The sequence below is a fragment of the Phalacrocorax carbo genome, chromosome 7 (assembly GCF_963921805.1).
Source record: "Phalacrocorax carbo chromosome 7, bPhaCar2.1, whole genome shotgun sequence".
NCBI lineage: Eukaryota > Metazoa > Chordata > Aves > Suliformes > Phalacrocoracidae > Phalacrocorax > Phalacrocorax carbo.
This window is the reverse complement of record NC_087519.1, coordinates 30,812,932-30,818,738: the sequence shown is the minus strand read 5'-3', so window position 1 is coordinate 30,818,738 and position 5,807 is coordinate 30,812,932. Positions and strand designations below refer to the sequence as shown.

General features: G+C 43.6%; 1 protein-coding gene across 1 annotated transcript in view; it reads right to left on the bottom strand.

Moving 5' to 3' along the window:
- Positions 1 to 5,807, bottom strand: part of ST6GAL1 (ST6 beta-galactoside alpha-2,6-sialyltransferase 1) — an 87,622-nt gene that overhangs the window by 27,468 nt on the left and 54,347 nt on the right. The gene's annotated exons all lie outside the window — the stretch shown is intronic.

Sequence of the window (5,807 nt, the reverse complement as noted above, 5' to 3'; positions counted from 1 at the left end):
GCCATGTGCATATATTTAAAAGGCTGAGATGAATACTAAAATGGTGTAATTTCCTCCCAGTTTATTAAAAATAGACGGGAACATGAGACTATTGACCCTGTACAACAGTATATCTCCCATATGCTTGTAGGAAGGAAGAGGGGAAACCCCCACCCCAAGAGTCCCCTCACAGCTGGGACCACTGCCCCAGAGGCAGCGGGCAGAAGGGGCTGGGGGGGAGGGGGTGGCAGCACCTTCCCTGCTTCTCACGTGGCAGCCCCCAAGAGAACGTAGAGGAATCCATGGTGTGTCATTTCTTCCCACCATCCACGGTCCAGCTCATGTGCCATTGCAACACCACACCCCTTGGCCGTACATCGAGGTATTTGGGGTTGCAATCATTTTGGCATTTGAACTAAAATAAACTAGGGATAGGCAAATTCCTCAAACCGGTACAACTACTGTTCTGAGGTAATGCTAAATTTCTTCAGAAGAGAAAACCATCAGGCTCCAGGTTTTTCAAGGCTCTCAAATAATTCAAGTCACCCTTCATTATAAATACTTGATTCCTTAGCTTTGTAATGAGAAAGATGCAGCTGTGAAACTTTTTGCAATACATACCAGAGACTGTTTTAAAAATACATTTTTAAATACTATTTTTCTCTGTGGGAAGTATCTGCTTGTGGTTGTGTGTGGAGAGAGGCTATGGTTTTATTCCATTTGATATTTACCCCATTGCTTTGGAGTAAATGGAGTAATATTTACTCCACTGCTCTGCAGTTCTTTTCTTGCAGCTTGACACTGAAGAGCATCAAATGACCAATCTTGAGAGAGAAACTAAGGATAAGCTGTGGTACAGAAATTAGAAGGGTAGTTTTAGGCTACACTAGCAACTTTAATTACTTCAAGTACTACAAAACTAACAGTCAAACCTTCTTTGAAGCAGCAGTGAAAGCACCAGTCAACCTATGACAACTTGAAAGGATTGGAAGCACTGACCTTGGGAACTCAATTAAGGCAGATGGAATTCATTAAAAAGTAGCTGAAAGAAACTAATTTTCATTCACGTGTCCTTTAGTTTAAGTGTGAAAATTCCCCCTGATTATACTTGCTCACATTTTAAGCATGTGCAAACGCTTCCAGTACCCAAATTCCAACCTGTGCTCCATCCTCGTAATGGCATACTGAATACACGTATGATTAAAGCACCCAGAGACTTCCATCCTATCCCAAAAGGCAAGAAAGGGAGGCTACATGTGGCAAAAATAAAAATTCTTATGACTGACAACGTACTGCCACAAAATACAGAGAATCTTAGCCCATGACAGCCCTCCAGGTTCTGGGTCTGAATGTAGCACATAGGCACTTATCTGCTACCAAAACAGATTAATGACCTTTCCCAGACTTCAAAATTAATATATAAATATACATCAGACTAACAAATATCACACATATAATACAGAAATGCAATCTGGTCACATATTGCACTATTATGGGAAAACTTGCGCTGCAGGAAGCACATACAATAGCAAAGCCCTTCAGATGTCAAAAGTTATCCCCAGAGCCTGGAATGCCCCTCACTGCCATTCTTACTTAAAACACTACTGCTTTGCTCTGCAGCTTTTTGCTGGCAATAAAAGCCAGCAGAGCCCCAACAGTACAAGAACAGATGTCTTAAATCACACTGAATGTCAAAAATCTGGTTCAGTGAGAAGCAAGCCAGCACATTGGCACAAAATTGCTTCTTGCAGTCTCCTCATGCAGCAGTGGGTCCTCACATCAATTACACAAGGAGAATTGTTCCAGTTTCTGCACCAGGCAAGGCCTTATTCAGGTTTGCAAATGGAAACAGTTTCTGTAGCACTACAGGATTTCTGAAGCGTATCTGCATATTTGCTTCAGTAAAAGGGCCTTAAAATATTAATAATGCAGCAAAATCACACTGAGTTACGACCCTCATGACTGCCAACTAGAACTCAGAGTATGAAGCTATGAAGTTGTGTGTCAAGCACTCTACGCATTCGATGTATGGCTGATATGGCTGATTTTCTTTTTTTTTTTTTTAAATACATATAAAATTTCCATAAGTTTACTTCATTGCTCTTCTCATTCTCATCAATTATGCCATTTCCTGGTTACTTTTCCCGATGCTTGTTAAGTTTGTTGTTACCCTTTGACGAACGAACAAGCACCAAGTGCTGCCCTCAGTGGAGTAAACACCTTCTGACTTCAAAGGAAAATCTGTTTTTAAGGGCTGTGATCTTGGAAACTGCTGTAATCTGCTCTGCCAGATCACTATCTTCATGCATCAGAGCAAAAGGTACATTAACAAATAACTATAGAGCAAATTTTTACCTTGAAGTTAAGTGGGATGGGGGGGGGGCAGGGAGGAGGCGTGGACAGGGACTCTCCAGAGCACACTTTGAGCAAGCAAACTCTGAATGACTCCTGTTGTGTTTCTCTTGTGCACAGGGTCAGACCAATTTCACCGACTCCATGCTTCCACAAACATAGCAGTTCTCAACCCTGTACTGAGAAATCCCGGCTGCCACTGCTCTCCTTGGAAGCAGAATGTAAAGTGTTTCTGGTTTTTGCTGATAGAGAAGAGCTTTGAAATGCAACTTCATCACAACAAAAAACCTCAAGCAAGAAAGTACTCAGGCATTCCCAACTGCTTTGGGGAGTTTGGAGTGATTAAGCTAAAGATGCAGTATGGGGCTTTTGTAACAGATACAGCTGTATTCACCTCTGTATTGTTTGTACCAGAGAAAAATGCAAAATTGTGCAGAGCAAAAAATCTGCCCGCACATACATTTCCTTATGCTGAAAGCAGTGTGCATGTGCTCCTACACGTATTTGTTGTACACCACCTCTTTCTCTTTTAAGTAGCTGAAAATCCATTTACAGTCATATCCCTCTCCCCACCCTTAAAAAAATCTTCTCACTGTGTTACCAACCTCAGCTTCAACTGCTCCAGCAAACCATGAGGTTGACCTTTCCTGGACCCACTTTAAGAACTTTTCTGTATTTATTTATTGTTCTTTCTCTGAGCAACTCCCTTGTGACCACCCACTCACAGTTACAGCTGGGTACAGCAGGGCATTTAAGGCCTCAGTTAACAGAAGGGTGTTCTGGCAAATCACACTTCACAAAAACAAAGTATGACTTCAGGTGATGGTATCAGCTCAGCTGCTGTTTATTTGTGTATCAGCTTTTCCAAAGATGCTTTATTGCTTACAGTGGAAGATTACCAACTAAAGCATACACATAACACTGAGGCTACAGAAATATCCAATACAGATCTACAGAAACCATCTGCTCACAACACAGGATGGACAGCAAATGATGATGGGATTAGACCACTACACACAGGTTTCATAAAGGAAAAACACACTCATGACCTTCACCATCTCTTTCCAACCCCCCAGAGACCTTCCAGGGCAGGGAAAGGTGCAGTAGGGTGAAACACAACCCCTCAGCGGTGCAGGGGACCCTGGGTGCCTGAAGGGACCATGAAATGCAGCCTGGCCATTAACACTTGTAGGGTGACTGGAGTCAGTCACCAAGGGGGGAGCAGGGGACAACACAAGCTTAATTTTAATATTAGTAGCTATATCAGAAAACTGAAAATGAATTGAAGTTAAAGCTGTTTCCTGTATTGTCCATCTTATGGCAAACATCAAGGAAAATAGCTGATTTCTTGACATACCACTTCCTTGTTCACACATACCACCAAGGCTACTCATTTGCCTTTTTTTTTTTCACTACAATGAAAAAAGTACATTCTTTGCCACATACAATAGCGCTGTATATAGTACCATCATTAAGTTTCATTATTAAATAAGAGAGCAAAATTAACACAATGAATAAATGAGAATTCTACTGGTTTGAGTGTATACAGGCAGGAGGACATCAGAAGACAAGGGACTGGCATGCAGAGCTGGATGAAACTTTCACCATGAAACCTGGAGCACCACACCTGCACCAAAGCCCAGCTTCCAGATGCAGGTGTCCTTATGTAGCCCAGACCCACCCACACTCACTCATTCTGTCCTTGCTTGCATTACACACCTTGAGATCTGGAGAGACCTCCTTCCTTTCTTGTAGGGCACAGCTAGGGGAGGACATGATTTTATTGGTCTGGCACAGAAGGCCTATTTGAGGTTCATATTAGTGAGAAGAGCAACCCAGATGTTGGCACTGTTGTAATATGGGTTGTATGGAGCACCCCACCCCCCCAGCCAACCCCACCCAGTGTCCCAGCAGAACCTGGGTAGGATCAACGAGAAGTCAATCCAACAATGACTCCATAGGTTTCATTTATGGATACACACCCATTTTGTCGCTTTTTGTTGGCACGCCTCACCAGTACCTGCAGTCAGATCACTACATGCAAAGCAGCTGCTCCCAGCTACAGCTGTGTCACCTCCACATGGTGGCAGAACCAAAATGGTTCAGACCAAGAGGCACTGTGTCTACCCCCCTGGGCCACAGGGACAGCTCAGACCTGGACACAAGCTCAATATGGAAGTTCAGAGGCAATGGCCCATTTCATGTGTGAGGTGAGCTCAAAGACAGCTCAAGCTTCAAAGCTTATTGAGCAAGACTACAGAAGTCTTGAAATCACGGGGCAGAAAAAGCACTCCACACACCTGGCATCTCTGGAGCCACTGTAGACCTGCAGAGCTAGAGACCAGCTGAACACAGAGCTCAAACCTGCTGCCAGGACACATCACTTTTTTTTATGCTGCTGCATGTACCTAAAACTGGCTTTTAATAAAATATAGCCTACTTTCACACACATTTTTTTTATTTTCTTTTGAGAATGGAAATGAGTGCTACAAATGCTAGTATCAGTTTCACCATTCAGGGCCCTGGCATTTATTTTTTGTCCTTCAGTTTTAAAGCAGGAGTCAGATACTCCACATTTTAACAGGTTAGATTTATAGACCCGAAGCGGTCTAGGGCCAGCGCAGTACAAGGTAACCACCTGCTGAGGGCTCCATGTTAATTACTAAGGCTTGGCACAGGTGATAACACACACCAGAGAGCTCTTTTGGAGCAGGATTAGCATAAGCTTGGCTCATTTAATCACCTTGTTACAAGGACCCTCTTCTGAGGTTCTCCTGCTCCAACAGAATGGGACATGCAGAAGAATTAACACTACTGACCATTTTTGTGTCCCCTGTGCCAAAGGGGATAGAAGCTCATCCCCCCATTTGCCTTGATGCCACACAGCAGGCACAGCTACAGGGGCCAGTGGGAGCACACAGGGAGAGGAGGACTGCTGGTACAGCAGAGCCAACATGTCGTCCATCCTCCTTCAGTGTGCCTATTCACACCACCGAGAACTGTCATCTTTTCTTTCATGTGCTAATAGCCATGACCCCACGAATCCTCCCAAATCTACCTTCTCAGAGAGGACATAGAGATAACCTCCGCTATGTTTATAGAGTAACAAACCCAGATGGAGATTTTGAAAGCTCCTGTTAGTCTGTTAGAGCAAACTACTTTCCACCCCAGGAGCTTCACAAATCCACAGGAGGTTTTAGAATTCCGTGAAACTGTAAACTGCACATCCCCATGCTAAAATTTTAACTTTTTTCTGACATGCAGAACAGCCATCAGCATCTACTGAAAAGGGGTTTGTCACAGGTTTGAACTGGTGTTGGCTCGTGGAAGTGCCTTGCTACTGTTTTTGTAAAGGATGCCAGGGCCAGGCAGGAAAAGCACTGCAAGGTATTTGCATGACTAGAAATAAAGACATTCCAAATCGGTTTTGCTCCCAGAAATGCAGCTTTCAATGTGCACTGACCTTCAAAACCAGC